The 21,185-nt window shown below is 43.2% G+C and overlaps 1 pseudogene; it reads left to right on the top strand.

Moving 5' to 3' along the window:
* Nucleotides 1-6,010: 6,010 nt before the first annotated feature.
* Nucleotides 6,011-20,794, top strand: LOC138426660 (pregnancy-associated glycoprotein 1-like; annotated as a pseudogene).
* The last annotated feature ends 391 nt before the right edge of the window (nt 20,795-21,185 follow it).

The following is a 21,185-nucleotide window of genomic DNA, read 5'->3' as shown; positions in this document are numbered from 1 at the left end:
GAATATAGTTTCAGATTTCTTTCCTTTTCTGCTTTTGGGTTTCTTTCACTTTTGTTTTGGATGGGCAGTATTTTTGTTTGTCTTTGTCCTTAGAGGATATTCCACTCTGAATGTGCAGTCATAATTCTGAATTTTAAAGCCACTTAAATAATGTTTTGTTATGTGCTACTGGTCACCAACTTTATACAATTAAGACTTATTAGTCTTTGCTCTCAATTTTGACACATATAATTACCTATTTTTTGATGCTGCAACACATTTGCATGGTTGCAAATCAAAGTATAAAACAAGAAAAATCTCACTTTCCTGCCCCTCATCTGTAAATTATATTTTAGTAGCTTATGGCTTATTCTTGTAGTTTTGAAAAATGAAAATAAACATAGATGTGTATGTAGAAGCAACAAACTATAAGAATTTTTTTGGATCTTCTTCTTTTTAAAAGTAAATACACAGTGTACCTTGAAGTCACCCATTGCACTCCTCCCTCCATCCACATTATACCCACGTGTTGGGATGCCCTGTGCCTTATTTCACGTGCCCCTGTGGAGGATCACTTCTGGTATCTTGCTGATATTTTGCTTTTAAAAATTTATTTTATTTATTTTAATTTGAGGATAATTTCTTTACAATTTTGTGATGGTTTATGCCATACATCGACATGAATCTGTCACAGGAACGCATGTGTCCCCCTACCCTGAAACACCCTCCCTCCTTCCTCTCCACTCTATCCCTCTGGATTGTTGCAGAGCACTGCTTTGGGTGCCCCGCTTTATGCACTGGACTTGTACTTGTCATCTCTTTTACATTATGGTAATACACATGCTTCAGCGCTATTCTCTCAAATCATCCCACCGTCACCTTCTCTCACAGAATCCAAAAGTCTGTTCTTTACATCTGTGTCTCTTTTACTGACCTGCAAGTAGGATGGTTGTTACCATCATTCTAAATTACATATATATGCATTAGTAAATAGTATTTGTGTTTCTCTTTCTGACTTACTTCACTCTGTATAATAGGCTCCAGTTTCATCCACCTCATTAGAATTGACTCAAATGCATTCCATTTTTTTTAAGTTGAGTCATATTCCATTGTGTATATATACTACAACTTCCTTATCCATTCATCTGCTAATGGAAGTCTAGGTGGCTTCTGTATCCTAGCTATTGTAAATAATGCCGCAGTGAACACTGAGGTTCATGTGTCTCTTTCAATTCTGGTTTCCTTGGGGTTTCTGCTGAGCAATGGGATTGCTGGGTTGTATGGCAGTTCTATTTCCAGTTTTTAAAGGAATCTCCACCCTGTTCTCCATAGTGGCGGTACCAGCTTGCATTCCCACCAACAGCATACAAGGGTTCCCTTTTCTCCACACCCTCTCCAGCATTTATTGCTTGTAGACTTTTTGATGACAGCCATTCTGAATGGAGTGAGATGATACCTCATTGTGGTTTTGATTTGCATTTCTCTAATGATGAGTGATGTTGAGTATCTTTTCATGTGTTTATTAGCCATCTGTATGAGTTCTTTGGAGAAGTGTCTGTTTAGTTCTTTTGCCCACTTTTTGATTGGGTTGTTCATTTTTCTGATATTGAGCTGCATGAGCTGCTTGTATATTTTGGAGATTAATTCTTTGTTAGTTGTTTAAGTTGCTATTATTTTCTCCCATTCTGAAGGCTGTCTTTTCATCTTGCTTATAGTTTCCTTCATTGTGCAAAAGCTTTTAAGTTTAATTAGGTCCCATTTGTTTATCTTTGTTTTTATTTCCATTACTCTGGGAGATGGATTATAGAGGATCTTGCTGTGACTTATGTCAGAGAGTGTTCTGCCTATATTTTCCTCTAAGAGTTTTATTGTTCTGGTCTTACATTTAGATCTTTAATCCATTTTAAGTTTATTTTTGTGTATGGTGTTAGATAGTGATCTAGTTTCATTCTTTTACTCATGGTTGACCAGTTTTCCCAGCACCACTTGTTGAAGAGTTTGCCTTTTCTCCATTGTATATTCTTGCCTCCTTTGTCAAAGATAAGGTGTCCGTGGGTGCTCAGATTTATCTCTGGGCTTTCTATTTTGTTCCATTGATCTATATTTCTGTCCTTGTGACAGTACAATACGGTCTTGATGACTGTAGCTTTGTAGTAGAGCCTGAAGTCAGGCAGGTTGATTCTTCCAGTTCCATTCTTCTTTCTCAAGATAGCTTTGGCTGCTTGGATTTTTTTTTTTTTTTGCATTTTCATACAAATTGTCAAATTATTTTTTCTAGTTCTGTGGGAAATACCACTGGTAGTTTGATAGGGATTGTGTTGAATCTATAGATTGCTTTGGGTAGTATACTCATTTTCACTCGTTTTCACTATACTGATTCTTCCAGTCCATAAACATGGTATGTTTCTCCATTTATTTGTGTCATCTTTGATTTCTTTCATCAATGTTTTATGGTTTTCTTTAGGTAAATTTATTGTTATGTTATTTATTAAATTTATTGTTATTTCTTGTTTCTTTAGGTAAATTTATTGCTAAATATTTGGGTGCCCACATCACTACTACTATTCAGCATAGTTTTGGAAGTCCTAGCCACAGCAATCAGAGAATAAAAAGAAAGAAAAGGAATCCAGATTGGAAAAGAAGTGAAACTCTGACTGCAGATGACATGATCCTCTCCATAGAAAACCTTAAAGACACCACCAGAAAATTACTAGAGCTAATCAATGAATATGGTAAAGGGAGAAGGAAATGGCAACCCACTCCAGTACTCTTGCCTGGAAAATCCTATGAATGGAGGAGCCTGCTAGGCTGCAGTCCATGGGGTCGCTAAGAGTCGCACACTACTGAGCGACTTCACTTTCCCTTTTCACTTTCATGCATTGGAGAAGGAAATGGAAACCCACTCCAGTGTTCTTGCCTGGAGAATCCCAGCAATGGGGGAGCCTGGTGGGCTACTGTCCCTGGGATTGTGCAGAGTCGGACACGACTGAAGCGACTTAGCAGCAGCAGCAGGATGTAAAATGAATAAACAGAAATCCCTTGCATTCCTATACACCAACAATGAAAAATCAGAAACAGAAATTAAAGAAACAAACCCATTCACCATTGCAATGAAGAGAAAATAGTTAGGAATAAATTGGCCTAAAGATATTCTATTTTTAAAAATAATGTGCACTGAAACATGTATAATATCATATAAGAAACGAATCGCCAGTCCAGGTTCGATACAGAATGCTTGGGGCTGGTGCACTGGGATGACCCAGAGGGATGGTATGGGGACGGAGGTGGGAGGGGGGTTCAAAATGGGGGGTGTGTATACACCCTTGGCAGATTCATGTTGATGTGTGGCATAACCAATAAAATATTGTAAAGTATAAAAAACAAATAAATAAAAAAATAAAAACAATGTGCAGTAGATAGCTTGTGCAGTTGGCTTTTTATATTTTCATCAGTGTATTGTTTTATAGATACATAGAAGTAAAACTGCTGTGTTACATTATGAGAGAAATGCAAATCATAACCACAATGAGGTACCACTTCACACCAGTCAGAATGTCTGCGATCCAAAAATCTGCAAGCAATAAATACTGGAGAGGGTGTGGAGAAAAGGGAATCCTCCTACACTGTTGGTGGCAATGCAAACTAGTACAGCCACTATGGAGAACAGTGTGGAGATTCCTTAAAAAATTGCAAATAGAACTGCCTTATGACCCACCAATCCCACTGCTGGGCATACACACCGAGGAAACCAGAATTGAAAGAGACACATGTACCCCAATGTTCATCACAGCACTGTTTATAATAGCCAGGACATGGAAACAACCTAGATGTCCATCAGCAGATGAATGGATAAGAAAGCTGTGGTACATATACACAATGGAGTATTACTCACCCATTAAAAAGAATACATTTGAATCAGTTCTAATGAGGTGGATGAAACGAGCCGATTATACAGCGTGAAGTAAGCCAGAAAGAAAAACACCAATACAGTATACTAACACATATATATGGAATTTAGAAAGATGGCAATGATGACCCTGTATGCGAGACAGCCAAAGAGACACAGATGTATAGAGTGGACATTTGGACTCTGAGGGAGAGGGAGAGGGTGGGATGATTTGGGAGAATGGCATTGAAACGTGCATACTATCATGTAAGAAACAAATTGATAGCCTATGTCCAATGCAGGATACAGGATGCTTGGGGCTGGTGCACAGGGATGACCCAGAGAGATGTTATGGGGAGGGAGGTGGGAGGGGGTTTCATGTTTGGGAATGCATGTACACCTGTGGTGGATTCATGTCAATGTATGGCAAAACCAATACAGTATTGTAAAGTAAAATAAAGTAAAAAAAAATTAAAAAAAAAACAACTGCTGAGTTAAAGGGTATAAATGTGTGTCATTTATTAGATGCTGTTGTATTCCCCCTGTTGTAATTTAACATCAAAACTTAAATTAAACAATATGCAAAAATGAAGATTAAGACACAGTGCCCCATCTATACACACCTGGTGATCAGGCCAGGCTCCTTTCATTGGACCCAAGGGACAGGCCTGGATAGATCTCATGCAGGAATGGACCCTGGGAGTCTTGGAAGGAGTCATAAAACACTGTCATCTTTACTTTGGCTGCAGTAACAGTTTGCAGGTAGCCCTATTCATCTCAGGCTGAGCAGGAGATTTGAGTGGTTTTGTCTTCTTTGATTGAAAAGATACTTCAAAATTATTTTTTTGTATGTTTGGTTTGGCGGACAAAAACTTTAAGGCATGGACCCTACTGGGGGATTACATAAGAAATATATCCATTTATCTTCAGCAAATTGACATTATTAAACTAGTTGGTTTATATGTCCCTGGTGATCTTCCTTTATAAACAGAAAGAAAAATAACATATTTAGTATGCATTCAGTCACTTTATATCAATCAACTTGAATTAAATCCCTCTCCGTCCCCACTGCACTCCCAACTCTAGGCCAGAAATAAAAACAGGCATAGACTGAAGGCTATGGTGTAGATAGCCACAGCCATATACTCTGTGGTGGAGATTTGGCTCCCATTATATTTTTTCTGGAAGAAAAGAATAGTGGCTAACATTAAAATCAGTAGGTTGTATATAAATATCCAAACTTCTGATTCTCTTGAAAACATGGCCAACTGGCCTGCATTCCAGCATGGGTGAAGTGGAGGAAAGGCTTCTCCCAGTGGTAAGGCCGGTACTGTCCATGGTCCAGCATGGCTGCCTAATTCTTGAATCATTTCTCTCACCTCCGTAGCCATGAGTTTGTGAGAACTAGACTGTTAGCTTGCCTGAGATAAAGACCACTTGTGTCTTGATCAACTTTGACTTTGAAGCATCTAATCCAGATCCCAGCACACAGGTCTTCCTTGTAGGTTTGTTGAATGATATGAAATATCTTGTGGATACATTTGATATTTCTTCCAGTTCTGAAACCATGCAATTGAAATACCATTCTGCTCTAAACTTTTGATTCAGGGTGGCATCATAGATGCACCTAATATCTGCCATCTGACCCACTACCTAATGCCAGTTGTATGTCCCTGGGCTGCCCTTGAAGGCTTTACTTTGCCATTTGCCTGCTTTTCCTCCTAGCAATCAGCTCTCCAATGAGGACAGCAATGCACATCTCATGAAGTGACTGGAAGATCACATGATATCATGAAAGTTTAGCATGGTCTCTAATATTCATTTTTATAATGTTCTTAGCAGTTTTTACTCCAATTTGGCAAGTTTCCCATGCTCTTAAATGTCCATGCCATTCACTTTGGTTTTCCAACCAAGCCTCAAGGAAGAGATTACAGTAGAATTCTCTGTATTCTGAGAATTTTCAACGTCTACTCCCCAGGGACACTAATGGAGGTAAACATTTTCGAGAGGTTTGCATTTTTATTAGATCAATCAATGGCTTAGGGAATGATTAGTCATTCAGAGCATATATAACTAGACATTTTTGGTCTTCACTACATGCTAAGAACCGAATTTTCCCTGAGTACTTGGAACCAGGAAAGAAGCATGAAGTGGCTTGGGCTCATCGTATTGGTGTCCCTCTCACAGTGCATAGTCATGTAAGTATAGGGACTCTAAGTGGTATCATCTTCCTTTCTGGGATGTTTCTTTTCATCTGATTATTCTTCCACCCATCAGGGTTAGATGGAAAAAGAATATTTCCCTGACAGTTTTAAAGTTTAACTCTTACTTATTGATAAATACCTTGCTATAGGGACTGTGGGTCCCAAGGGTCATGGCGTAGAGTTGCATGGTTGCACAACTCTTGGGGCCCAGACATGTAACCTATTGAAAATGGAACTCCTTGCAATTGTTCAGTGCACAGCCTATGCAGATGTAGGAGTGGTCCTGTGGAATAGCACTTTTCTGCAGTTTTTTCTAGATCTCTTCTCTGTTCTCTCTCTATTTCAGTGTGTATTTGTGTGTCTGCATCTCTGTATCTCTCTCATTTATCTCCCCATCTCTTTGGAAGTCTCTGTGCCTGCAGATAACTCTGTTGTTTTTCCTTACTTTTAATTTTTCAGTTTTAACTCTTCCTTGCTCTTGAACCTCTTAATGTTCCTAATATTTTCCCTATCTCCTGGATTCTTCTTTCAACCTTCTCTTCTCTTTCAACATGGAGAAAGATTGGGAGAGCTACTTATACATGGTTTTACATCTGACAAGAAGTGTGACTACAGCCAACTCACAAACTTCCTGTATTTCAAATTCCTCCCCTGGAAAAAGAGTATAATAATCCCCCTTCTACCTCCTTCCCTGAGCTTCTATGAGAAGGATACAGTGGGGTCACAACAGCAGTGCTAGTGGCTGTCATTGTTGAGACTTCCTATTTATCAGGCACCTTATATCCATCACTTCACTATATTTGGAGGGTGGGAATTATTACATTCCACCATTTTACCGAGGGGGAGACAGACCCCACATGGGCACATGGCTTATCCAACATTACAGAACAGAACTTGTATTCAAACCTATGTCTTTGCCATGGGATATGCATAAAATTCTGATAACAAGGCGACTCATAAAAATGACTGGAAAACACACTGTGCCATTACAATGACAGTTATACGTAATGACAGTTATACCTTAACACTGACAGATAATTGTAGCTTCTTCTTTGTTTTCTTTGTCAAATGCTCGGTGAAAGAATACCTCTAACAAAAGTGAAGACCATGCAAAAAACCCTCAGTTTAAAAAAAATTGCTGAACAGTTTTCTGAAGGAATGTACTTATAGACTGTACCAGATTTCTTCTCGTGGCTCAAATATAACTACTCACCCCCTGAGGAACACCATGGATGTGAGTATTTTGGGAAGAAGGTGCTTCACAGTGCCCCCTGGTGCTTTAGCCTAGCACCAGGGCTCATCTGGAGGTGCTTGGTGGATGCTGGGGTTGGGGTTCCTACAGGAGGCAGACACCTTGGAAATCAGGGACCCCAACCAGAGGAGAAGGCACTCTCATCTTCAACTCTTGGTCTGTGGTGACTGGGCCCAGCAATTACCAGGTGGCTGGTAAACATCCATTTCTGTGTCAAAGATGTGTCATTAGTTTGAGGGCAATTCTTCCTTCTGAACTAAGTGAGCCACTCAGTTACAGATAAGGAGTGAACCATCACTGATCAAAAGGTAGAACCAACTGCAAAGCAATTGTGAATCCCGAGGCAAAGGAATTCAGTTTCCACAGATGCAAGAACCATAGCAGTAAAAAGTTACAGAACCTGTATTCTGTGTAAGGCCATCAGAATCTAACACAGTGGTTACTGTTTTTAGATTAGAAAAAGGACTTATTTTGTCTTCAAGAATTCCCATGCCAGCCTGAGAGATAGGCAAAGAGTAAATACATGTCATGAGAGGGTCACATGTGGTGTTGATTGGATGTGGTCTGAGTTTAGAGGGAGTAGCTGAGGTTGATCAAGAAGGACTCCTGGAGAAGGGGGTGCTAAGGCTGGATTTGAAGAGACTACGGAGCTTCTCAAATGAAGGCCCCAGGATTTCCCTGGGTGTCCAGTGGTCCTGGAGTTTCAGGGGTTGTGACTCTGGGCTTCCAGTGCAGGAGGTACCACTTCAATGCTTGGTAAGACTAAATATCCTGCATACCATGTAGCACAGAAAAAAAATCAAATGCAGGCACCTCTGTGACAAAAGGCTGTGAGGTGCACGGTGGTTAGAAAGTGATCTCAAGAGATATGTGACACCCAGAAGGAGGCATCAGTGTGGGAATAGAGGGTAGCCAGTTCTGCACTAACCCACTCCTTCCTTCTCCCTGTAGATGCTCTATGTGGGTAACATCACCATTGGAACAACCCCTCAGGAATTCCAGGTTGTCTTTTACACAGGCTCATCAGACTTGTGAGTGCCCTCCGTCTTTTGCCCCAGTCCAGTCTGTTGTGAGTACAGACACCTCATACCCGGACCATCCTTCACTTGCCCTGCTGCCTTGGTTTCCACACTTGAGACCTGATGACACTTGTCTCTTGTGTCCACAGCTACACACGTTATGTTCAGACATCTTGAGTCTTCCACCTTCTGGACTACCCAAAAGACCTTCAACATTGCCTATGGTTCTGGAAGGATGAAGGGATTTCTTGCTTATGACACCATTTGGGTAACGTGTAAACAGAAGCTGAGTCAGGATTCTCTAAGGAGTGACCATGGCTTGCAAAACAGATGCAGGACCATCTGGCAGGACCCTTCCTAGCCTAACTCCCATAGATATTGACCATCTTACACACAGAATCCTGTCCCTGGGGAGGCAGTGCCTGTGGTTACACCTGAGCAAACAGATTAGCTAACCCAGAGAATAGCTTGAAGTGTGGACTTGCAGCTCCTCTGCCCATGAGCAGTTCAAGGTTCATTTTGCTGGGAGCAAGAAAAGGGGAAAAACACCCACTTTTATATTCACAGACTGTTCCAGGCACTTTCATGTAATAACTGGTTTAATCCTGCAACAACCTCACACAGCAGGTGGTCTGATTAGCTCATGAGACATATGAGGAAACTGAGGTGCAGACAGCAAGGGCCTTGCTGAGGTTATGCCTGTGGTAAGCGGTAGAACTTAGCTGGCTTTTCAGGACTGAAGTTGCTGTGGGGTGTTTGGGGACAGGATAAAGCTGATCTGGGAACCCAGGGGGGCAGTCAAAGGCTTCAGGTATCCAGAGTGGGAAACTGGAAGTCAGAATTGTCAGGGGGCCTGATGAATGAGTTCTCACTCTAAAGGACCCTTGAGAATCTAATAAACCTATGGCCTGCCACCCCAAAGTACTTGAATAGTTACCCTCTCTCTTTCTGTCTCATACACACTCAAAGAAACATACATATCCCCAAAAGTGAATTCCCCAGGCAGTAATTTCATAGATTCCAGCAAGCATGATTGTGTTTTCGGCTTCTGTCTTCCCGGACAGATTCAGAATCCTCAGTACATTACAGAGAATGCAGTCCATTCCTGTCATTAGGTGATAGGGATGCCAAAGAGAAGGTTATCTTGCTCTCGATCATTTCGTCCACAAGGTGGCACCAATGGGTCCTGGCCTGACTCTTGGTTGCTCCACCTGGACAGAAGCCACAAGGCCAATTTGACTCACTCAGTTCAGTTCAGTCGCTCAGTCGTGTCTGACTCTTTGTGACCCCATGAATTGCAGCACACCAGGACTCCCTGTCCATCACCATCTCCTGGAGTTCACTCAGACTCACATCCTTCGAGTCGGTGATGCCATCCAGCCATCTCATCCTCTGTCGTCCCCTTCTCCTCCTGCCCCCAATCCCTCCCAGCATCAGAGTCTTTTCCAATGAGTCAACTCTTCACATGAGGTGGCCAAAGCACTGGAGCTTCAGCTTTAACATCATTCCTTCCAAAGAAATCCCAGGGCTGATCTCCTTCAGAATGGACTGGTTGGATCTCCTTGCAGTCCAAGGGACTCTCAAGAGTCTTCTCCAACACCAAAGTTCAAAACCATCAATTCTTCGGTGCTCAGCCTTCCTCACAGTCCAACTCTCACATCCATACATGACCACAGGAAAAACCATAGCCTTGACTAGGTGGACCTTAGTCGGCAAAGTAATGTCTCTGCTTTTGAATATACTGTCTAGGTTGGTCATAACTTTTCTTCCAAGGAGTAAGCGTCTTTTAATTTCATGGCTGCAGCCACCATCTGCAGTGATTTTGGAGCCCCCCAAAATAAAGTCTGACACTGTTTCTACTGTTTCTCCATCTATTTCCCATGAAGTGATGGGACCAGATGCCATGATCTTCGTTTTCTGAATGTTGAGCTTTAAGCCAACTTTTTCACTCTCCTCTTTCACTTTCATCAAGAGGCTTTTTAGCTCCTCTTCCCTTTCTGCCATAAGGGTGGTGTCATCTGCATATCTGAGGTGATTGATATTTCTCCCGGAAATCTTGATTCCAGCATGTGTTTCTTCCAGCCCAGCGTTTCTCATGATGTACTCTGCATAGAAGTTAAATAAGCAGGGTGACAATATACAGCCTTGACGTACTCCTTTTCCTATTTGGAACCAGTCTGTTGTTCCATGTCCAGTTCTAACTGTTGCTTCGTGACCTGCATACAGATTTCTCAAGAGGTATGTCAGGTGGTCTGGTATTCCCATCTCTCTCAGAATTTTCCATAGTTTATTGTGATCTACACAGTCAAAGGCTTTGGCATAGTCAATAAAGCAGAAATAGATGTTTTTCTGGAACCCTCTTGCTTTTTGACTCACTCAGGTGGTGTTTTTCAGAAGGGCAGATGTTTTAAAATTCACAGCCTCTCACAAATGGAACCCCAATTCCCCTCCCAGCTTGGTCTAACCATCTGAGGTCCACCAAAGATACAGTCCAGCCTCATTTCTTCTCTGAGGATCTAATGGCAATGCACCCCAGTCCAGTCCTAGCCCCACTTCACGTATCTGTAAGTGGAACACTCTTCTCTCCCACAGACTGGGGACCTTGTAAGCACTGACCAGCCATTGTCTAAGCATGGCAGAATCTGGGTTTGAGGGTATACCTTTTGATGGTGTCTTGGCCTTGAACTACCCCAACATATCCTTCTCTGGAGCCATTCCCATCTTTGACAAACTGAATAATCAAGGTGCCATTTCTGAGCCTGTTTTTGCCTTCTACTTGAGTAAGTAAGTCTGAGATGGACAATCCCTTTCTCCAAATTAGCTGTAAGATGCTTTCAGTTGCACGAAAATTATAGAACACTTGATAAAGAAGTATCCTGAGAGATAATCTAACCCAGGATAACTAGGGCCTCAGGGCCGGCCCTACCTGGCATCACCGCTGGTTTTTATAAATAATGTTTTATTGGAACACATGCCTGCTCCTGGGCTCAAGAGCAATAACTTGGTCTAGGGGGGTGAGTGAGGAGGAATGTTAATGGAAGGCAACAAGAAACAAGTTGAAGGAAAGGCATTAGGATTTGCTTATGAATTTGAGGGCTTCCCTGGTGGCTCAGAGGTTAAAGCATCTGCCTCCAATGTGGGAGACCTGGGTTCGATCCCTGGGTCGAGAAGATCCCGGAGAAGGAAATGGCAACCCACTCCAGTATTCTTGCCTGGAGAATCCCATGAACTGAGGGGCCTGGTAGGTTGCAGTCCATGGGGTCACAAAGAGTTGGACACGACTGAGTGACTTTACTTACTTACTTACTTTACTTATGAATTTTATAAGGAAGGAAGGAGAACAATGGTGATATCTTTCCTTCCTCATAAGCATTTCACTGGGAGCCCAGGACCAGCTACCTAATTTGTGGAGCCAGTGAGAAATGAAAGTGTGGGACACAAAAGTGTGGGACCCACAGTTCAAGAAATATTAGGCATTTCAAGACAGGGAGAGCAGAGGTGGGGTCCCTTCTGAGTGTGGGGCCCTTTGGACAGTAGAGGTCACAGGCCAGTGGAGCCAACTCTGGGTGACCTGAACCCACACACTTAGAACTCCCAGGCTTTGACTTTCCTGAAAAATGACAAGCTGGACAAAGGGAAAGCAAAAACTCTTCAGCACCCTGTCATCTGAGGGTTTCTGAGCACACAGGTAGTAGGAGGTCCTGGGCCTCTTCAGAAGACATAGTGGGTGGAGCCCAGCCATGTGACTCAGCTTCTAACCTCCTCTGTGCCACTCATTCACCTGTTACTGACTTCAGTCTGGTTCTCAATTGCTCCTAGCCTCGATTTCTGCATCTGTAAATGGAGACCTTATTAGGGCCTTGATGGGTAGACAAGCACAAACACAAGCTCTCCAACCGTGCTGTTGTTACTGTCCTCCAAAGATCTCCCCCTCTTTTCTCTCTACAGATGCAGGGGAAGGGCAGTGTGGTGATGTTTTGTGGGGTGGACAAAGCCTACTACCAGGGAGCGCTTAACTGGGTACCATTGATCCAAGCGGGAGACTGGCCTGTACCCATGGACCGGTAAGCCTCCCCCTCTGAGGGTCAGCCCGAGTGATGCTCCACATCTGTACATGGACACAGGCAGACACACACACACGGATTATCAGACACATAGTGACACAGACATATACACCACCCACAATGACACAGACAGACACACAGACACATGGAAACACACAAGCAGACACATATAAACAGAGACACATATAAACATGCATAGCCAGTCAGAGACACAAAAGCACAATTAGAGTCACATACAAACACATATACAAACAAACACATAAACACATAGATACACAAACAACCCATGGGTTCATAATCCCCAGGCCTTCTGACCACGGCTCTGACCAGGGTCCTAAAAGGGTCCGGAGAGGCCTGTGCAGCTGGGAGAGGGCTGCACCCACTGCCCTGTGAGGTGTGGAGCATGGTTAGAGGACTCTACAGTGTGGTAAACAGAGGATCAGGGAAGATTACACCAGCCTGAACAGAGTTATAAGATGACCAACTGTCCAGGGCTACCTGGGACCAAGGAAGTTCTCAGTTCAGATAAATGTCAGTTTAAAAACAGGGAAAGTCCTCAGCAAATGGGGAAAGCTGGTCTCCTTAGGGAGCAGCTACCCAGCAGTGGAGAGAGGTTGGCTGCAGTCTTAAGACTTGAAAGCAACTAATAAAAAAGACACCTCACATACCTGGGCACACAGTGGGGCAGGGGCTATAACTGAGAATCAGGAAGGTGGGATCCAGGAGTGACCTGAGGACAAGAGGCATAATTGATAGGATTCTGTGTGATACCCTCAGACAAAAGCTGACCTGTCCTTTGGAGTTTCTATGGGCTAGTCATGTATTTCCTGGCCAGGGTCTCAGGGTCTGAGCTGGTTGTAGGAGCACTGCTGGCAGACACCTTCTCCCGGAGGAGCCCCTCTCTCCCACCACTATTGAAAGGTTGTTGTGGAATCACGATGCTGGGATTCTTGGCCCCAAAGGAGAAGAATTCAATCCGGGGCCAGAGACAAGGCTTGATCACACAGAGCTTTTGTGTAATAAAGTTTTATTAAAGTATAAAGAAGATAGAGAAATCTTCTGACATAGACATCAGAAGGAAGCAGAAAGAGTACCCCCATGCTAGTCTTTCGCTGGATGTTATAGAGTCACTAGCAGTCTGTTAATGAAAGAAAGGAATGTCTTAAAATTCAGAATGGCACCAGGCTCCTCACCCATTAGATGCATTTTGTGATAATCTTGGCACCAAATGGTTCATCTTGGGCCATAAAATGATTAACTTGAATCTTGAAGAAGGGCAGATCACCATACAAATAGTTTCATTTACATAGATTAGAGGAACAATATCTGAGTACAACATACTGGTTTGTCAAGTAGGTTCTGAGCCAAGAGGTAGAACCAACTTGAAGACAGAGTTTGGGGTAAATGCACAGTACATTAGCACAGCTTAAGACAAACATTTCCATAAGAAAAAGGCATTGGTTATCTCTAGGTTTGAGAATAGTTAACTTCAGGTGAAACCAGGTGTCATGGCAACACAGAATTTTAAGAGAAACCCCCTTTTAAATTTGTATAGAGAAGGAAAAAATATCGCTAGTTTGTTTCCTCCTGCCACTTAAGAGAGATAAAAATGTCTGATACTTGCAGGCTATTTCCTCCATTTGGAGACCCCTGGCCTTCCTGCCTGTTACCCTCTCACTATGAGAATCTGCTGCCCCTGCGAATCTCCATCTTCACTCTGTGATTTGACCCATTATTAGTTCCCCACCAGATACAACTCTCTGGGTGTTTCTCATTCATTATTCTCACAGTCTTCATTCACTCACTGAACAGACAAACATTTGGCATCCACGGTGTGCCAGACACTTTAGGGAGGCAATGAGAATAAAACTCGCCCTCACATCTAAGAAGGCAGATGCACAAGAAATGACACACACACATACTGAATTGTGACTTTGGTACATGCTAGACATGAGAGGCACCCTACTCCAGTACTCTTGTGCCGGGGTCCAGCCCCCGCAGGATCCAGGGGAACCTGAAGGAAAAACGGCGTCGGTGGATGATTTAGAGAGAGAGATAAGGAAAGAATATTGTAGATAAGAAAATAGAGGAGAGAAAGAGGCTGATATTCCTTGGTTTACACAGAAAGCCAATAAAACTTCAAGACAAGAAGTTTGCCCTGTTCACGGAGGCCACAGGTGCCTTCCCGGTCTCCCAAGGAAGTGAAGACGCAGAACGTCTTCCCGTTCAGGTCTTAGAAACCTGGGCAGATAAGTGAACACAGGGAGCCTCTATGCTCCAAGGGATCAGCCTGAAAAAAGAAAGTAAGAGAGAAAAAAGAGAAAAAAGAAAAACACGGGGTGACCAAGCTTCTTCAAGTGAGGCCCATTGTTTTTATTTTCAAAAGGGTCTTTTATACCTTTACTTGTACATAGAGGGAAATGAAAGATGCAAAGTCATACAGAGTCAGCCCAAACATTACATCTGTTTTGTCTTTATTGAAACCAGGATTTTTCTGCAAACCTTTCCCATAAACAATATTGTGTACATTATCTTCTGGCCTTGGAGGCCTGTGAACATTTTATGACCCTCTTTTGATAAAGGCTTCTCAACCAGAAAACTTATTTTCCCTTGAAATGTTTTTTTCTTATATTTCTAATCTATGTCAGCCTCAGAAAGTATTAAACAAGTTACATTTCTCACAGAGTAAAGGTGCAGTAAGTTACAAGAAAGAACCAATTAGCTCAAAAGTCTGATATGGTTAATTTCAAGGCTACACTTGTTTTTTTTTTCTTTCCAACTATGTTAACTAATGCACTCCCAGATGCACAGTGGATAAGAGATATGGGAACTTAGCAACAAGCATTGGCCAAATAATGAAATCCTACATTAACACTACTCTAATAACTTTTAACTCTTTGAAAGGCTCTATGTTTTAAGCTTTCCATGCCTCTCACATTTGGGAGGATGTAAATAATCATATGTGTAGCTACAAGAGTCTGGATATATCTGCCAAGCAAACTAAAATGCTAACAGAGGGGTTTTGATTTGAAATATTTTTCTGATGTCCAGAAGACTTATTAGCTATAGCCCTAAGTTAATTTTTTCCAGAGAAAGGTGGTCAGGAATAGACCCCTGTTAATGTCAGAGGAGTTGGTGAAAGTCATGAAATAGTAAAACAGACAGATTCTGGTTTTGGGGGCAGATGCTCAAGAAAGCCTAGGGAGCCCATTGAGTTCTGAAGCCTTGCTTAACAGTTCTCTTCCACATGACCTTGTTATGGGTGGGATCTCCCGTGGTGGCTCCTGGCACTCTTGCCTGGAAAATCCCATGGATGGAGGAGCAGTCCATGGGGTTGCAAAGAGTCAGACACGACTGAACGACTTCACTTTCATGCACTGGAGAAAGAAATGGCAACCCACTCCAGTGTTCTTGCCTGGAGAATCCCAGGGATGGGGGAGCCTGATGGGCTGCCGTCTATGGGGTTGCACAGAGTCAGACATGACTGAAGCGACGCAGCAGCAGCAGACATGAGATAGGGTCTACAGAAAGTGACCAAGGCAGGAGACTGATAAACACTGAGGGAAAGACTTCCCTGAATCATTGACAATTAAGCTGGAATCTGGAAGATGAGAAGAAATTTGCTAGTCAAAGGGGAGGGGACTCTTCTAGGAAGGAAGACCAGCTTGTGTCAAGATACCAAAGTTGCTGGTGTATTCAAGTACTGCATTCAAAGATGTCAAGGAAGGTGCCATGTCAAGAGCAAAGTAAAAGAGTCAGTGCAAAAGATGGAGGGCTGTTTAGAAGACAGTCGGGAAGGGGGGCAGCTCTGGGGAGACTCAGAGTGACCTTGATGCCCGCTTTGTCACACTGTCTCTCCGCATCTCCATGAAAAGAAAGATCATTGTTCTGGCGGCTGCGAGGCCCTTGTGGATACCGGGTCATCACTGGTCATTGGCCCAAGAAGACTGGTCAATAACATCCAGAGGTGCATCGGCACCATGCCACGGGGTTCTGAGGTGAATGGTCATGTCCCAGGGTCACTCCCAGTCTCCACACACAACAAGGACCTCCAGGGCCAACCTCTCTCTCTAACAGCACTACGTTTCATGTTTTGCGGTCAGTACCCTGCCCTCTATTATCTTCACTATCAACAGCATCAAATACCAGGTGCCAGCTCAGGCTTACATCCTCAATGCGAGGGGAGAACGCTGAGGGGTGGTTCTCAAATAGGAACTTGCAGGAACCCCTGGGCTGCTGCTGGGATGAAGGCACCCTCTGCAGGCCATCTCGCACTATTGCAGATGCTGCTGAGCCTTGTTGCTGGGCCAGAGCCTTCCACAAGACGAACCACTTGGGAGTAAAAGGCCATCTGGGACACTAATCATCCTGAAATAAATGTGGAGATGCCACACATGCTGAAATGGTGGGAGTCACAAGGAGAGGGGAACACTATGGTCCTCAGTCCTCAAAGAGCTTCAATTCAATCTGAAACCTCAGCTGCATGAACATGAAAGTCATCTCTAGTGGTCATTGAAATAGGCCATGTGAAAAGAAGAATGACTGGGGACACTCCCAGGGTGCTCTGCCACCATAGAAGTTAACAGTCTCCCTTCCCTTCTCACAGTTTTCCTCATTTGGATGATAAGTTATATGGTCACCCCAGTTCTCAGATGCATCTTCCCCTAGCTCTGGCTGGGTGAACCCTTTGTGAGCCAGGCTACCCGATCCCTCTGTGGGGAGGCTGGATGCTAATGTGAATAAACGGTGCACAGTGACTGCCCAGCCCTGGCACAGGGTGGAGGCTTCATGTCAGTTCCCTGTGGGAGTTCAGAGCTGGCTGATGGGCTCAAAGAAGACTTTGAGGAAGGGAGGGAATTTCAGGAATTCTTGGAATGCGGAATGAAGCAGGGCAAAGACTAATAGAGTTCTGCCAAGAAAATGCACTGGTCATAGCAAACACCCTCTTCCAACAACACAAGAGAAGACTCTACACATGGACATCATCAGATGGTCAACATCAAAATCAGATTGATTATATTCTTTGCAGCCAAAGATGGAGAAGATCTATACAGTCAACAAAAACAAGACCAGGAGCTGACTGTGGCTCAGATCATGAACTCCCTATTGCCACATTCAGACTTAAATTGAAGAAAGTAGGGAAAACCGTTAGACCATTCAGGTATGACCTAAATCAAATCCCTTATGATTATACAGTGGAAGTGAGTAATAGATTTAAGGGTCTAGATCTGATAGATAGAGTGCCTGATGAACTATGGAATGAGGTTGGTGACATTGTACGGGAGACAGGGATCAAGACCATCCCCATGGAAAAGAAATGCAAAAAAGCAAAATGGCTGTCTGGGGAGGCCTTACAAATAGCTGTGAAAAGATGGGAGGTGAAAAGCAAAGGAGAAAAGCAAAGATATACGCATCTGAGTGCAGAGTTCCTAAGAATAGCAAGAGGAGGTAAGAAAGCCTTCTTCAGCAATCAATGCAAAGAAATAGAGGAAAACAACAGAATGGGAAAGACCAGAGATCTCTTCAAGAAAATTAGAGATACCAATGGAACATTTCATGCAAAGATGGGCTCGATAAAGGACAGAAATGGTATGGACCTAAGAGAAGTAGAAGATATTAAGAAGAGGTGGCAAGAATACATGGAAGAACTGTACAAAAAAGATCTTCACAACCCAGATAATCATGACGGTGTGATCACTAATCTAGAGCCAGACATCTTGGAATGCGAAGTCAAGTGGGCCTTAGAAAGCATCACTACGAACAAAGCTAGTGGAGGTGATTGAATTCCAGTTGAGCTGTTTCAAATCCTGAAAGATGATGCTGTGAAAGTGCTGCACTCAATATGCCAGCAAGTTTGGAAAACTCAGCAGTGGCCAAAGGACTAGAAAAGTCAGTTTTCATTCCAATTCCAAAGAAAGGCAATGCCAAAGAATGCTCACACTACTGTACAATTGCACTCATCTCACATGCTAGTAAAGTAATGCTCAAAATTCTCCAAGCCAGGCTTCAGCAATATGTGAAACATGAACTCCCTGATGTTGAAGCTGGTTTTAGAAAAGGCAGAGGAACCAGAGATCAAATTGCCAACATCCACTGGATAATGGAAAGAGCAAGAGAGTTCCAGAAAAACATCTATTTCTGCTTTATTGACTATGCCAAAGCCTTTGACTGTGTGGATCACAATAAACTGTGGACAATTCTGAAAGAGATGGGAATACCAGACCACCTGACATACCTCTTGAGAAATCTGTATGCAGGTCACGAAGCAACAGTTAGAACTGGACATGGAACAACAGACTGGTTCCAAATAGGAAAAGGAGTATGTCAAGGCTGTATATTGTCACCCTGCTTATTTAACTTCTATGCAGAGTACATCATGAGAAACGCTGGGCTGGAAGAAACACAAGCTGGAATCAAGATTTCCGGGAGAAATATCAATCACCTCAGATATGCAGATGACACCACTCTTCAGGCAGAAAGTGAAGAGGAGCTAAAAAGCCTCTTGATGAAAGTGAAAGGGGAGAGTGAAAAAGTTGGCTTAAAGCTCAACATTCAGAAAACGAAGATCATGGCATCCGGTCCCATCACTTCATGGGAAATAGATGGGGAATCAATAGAAACAGTGTCAGACTTTTTTTGGGGGCTCCAAAATCACTGCAGATGGTGACTGCAGCCATGAAATTAAAAGACTCTTACTCCTTGGAAGAAAAGTTATGACCAACCTAGATAGTATATTCAAAAGCAGAGGCATGACTTTGCCTACTAAGGTCCGCCTAGTCAAGGCCATGGTTTTTCCTGTGGTCATGTATGGATGTGAGAATTGGACTGTGAAGAAGGCTGAGTGCTGAAGAATTGATGCGTTTGAACTGTGGTGTTGAAGAAGGCTCTTGAGAGTCCCTTGGACTGCAAGGAGATCCAACCAGTCCATTCTGAAGGAGATCAGCCCTGGGATTTCTTTGGAAGAAATGATGCTAAAGCTGAAACTCCAGTACTTTGGCCACCTCATGTGAAGAGTTGACTCATCGGAAAAGACTTGATGCTGGGAGGGATTGGGGGCAGGAGGAGAAGGGGACAACAGAGGATGAGATGGCTGGATGGCATCACAGACTCGATGGACGTGAGTCTGGGTGAACTCCGGGACATGGTGATGGACAGGGAGGTCTGGCATGCTGCGATTCTTGGGGTCGCAAAGAGTCGGACACGACTGAGAGACTGAACTGAACTGAACTGAACTGAAAACTGTAAACTCATGGAGCCATATGGAGAGTGGCTTGGTTCTAGGTAAAACTGCACTGAAATCCATGCAAATGTTATCCCAACGTGCTCTGCACTGGGGCACTGGGGACTTACTCGGGGTGATGAGGGCTATGGACTGACCAGTGGGGATGCAGAACCAGAGTACATTACCCAACCAAGCCTGGAGTGGCCCAAGAGGGTGAAGGAAGCTTCCCAGAGTTCCTAAGTTAGTCTTCAAGTGTTGTGGGCACTGCTCTATTTAAGATGGATAACTTAACTCCCAACAATAAGTTACTGTGTAGCATGGGGAACTCTGCTTAATTACATGAACACCTGGATGTGGGGGGTATTTTTGGGACCAGTTTACATGGATACATATGGTTGAGTCCGTTTACTGTCTACCTGAATCTCAGAATATTGTTAATCAGCTATACTCTAATACAAAATAAAGTTTCTTAATAAAGTATGGATTGTGGGGATGCATAAGGAGAATCAGCCTTCTCTGCAGAGAAAACAAGGAGCAGGAATCATAAAGAAATAAACAGGGAGAGAGGAGAACTATGGACACTCTTTTTCTTTTGTAAAATTTTTATTGAAGTGTGGCTAATTTTCAGTGTAGCGTTAAGTTCTGCTGCACAGCAATGTGACTCAGTTATACACACACAGAAATATATATTCTTTTTCTTATTCTTTTTTGTGTGGTTTATGACTGGATATTTAATATATTTTCTTATGCTCTTCAGTAGGACTTTGTTCTTTACCATTCCTCTGTATCCCCAACTCCCAGTCTTTCGCTCCCCCATACCCTTCCTCATGGCAACCTCATGTATTGGCCCTTTTCAGTTGTGGATGAACTCTCATATCCCCTGCTAATGAGAAAATCCCTTGATACTTACCAAAAGAGGGAAACAAAACCAAGAGATGTGCTGGGTCTGGATATTTGTGGGAGTCGCACGTAAGGGCTCAGGCTGACTGGTGTGTGTCTCTGACTCCCCCAAGATTCTAGAGGCCACTGCTATACCACCTTTAAAGAGAACACAGTGAGGACATCTAGAGAGACCTGGATCTTGGATGACATCTTCCTGAGTCTGTATTTCTCAGTCTTTGATTGAGGAAATGACAGGATTGGCCTGGACTGGTTCAGGAATCAGTAAGGCTGCTCTAAGCAAACACTAAATCATACTTAGGGTACTCCTGCCCAGGATGCTTGTGAACTGTATTTGTTGTTCTGAACACCCTATTCTCATTAAAGAATAAAGGGTTTCACTCACAATGGTGCCGAAACAAACAGGTGCCTCTGTTTGTGTCTGGTAGGTGTACAATGACTGGGAAGGCTCTAAAACAAAGTCTGAATCACAGTTGAGAGGAGCCCACCTCCACCTGGCTTCAAGGAAAGGGGAGACTCATTGAAATGATTCTGGGAATCCAGGACACAAGACTCAGAGCAAATACAAAGATCTCTGTGACTGGACCCAAGAAATCAGAAGGCATCATTTCTCTATTTCACACCCTCACTGTTTCATTCCCTCTTCTTTGATTATCTGA

The sequence above is a fragment of the Ovis canadensis genome, chromosome 21 (assembly GCF_042477335.2).
Source record: "Ovis canadensis isolate MfBH-ARS-UI-01 breed Bighorn chromosome 21, ARS-UI_OviCan_v2, whole genome shotgun sequence".
Taxonomy (NCBI): Eukaryota; Metazoa; Chordata; class Mammalia; order Artiodactyla; family Bovidae; genus Ovis; species Ovis canadensis.
Note: the sequence above shows the minus strand (reverse complement) of the source record. Positions and strands in the feature narration are given on the sequence as shown.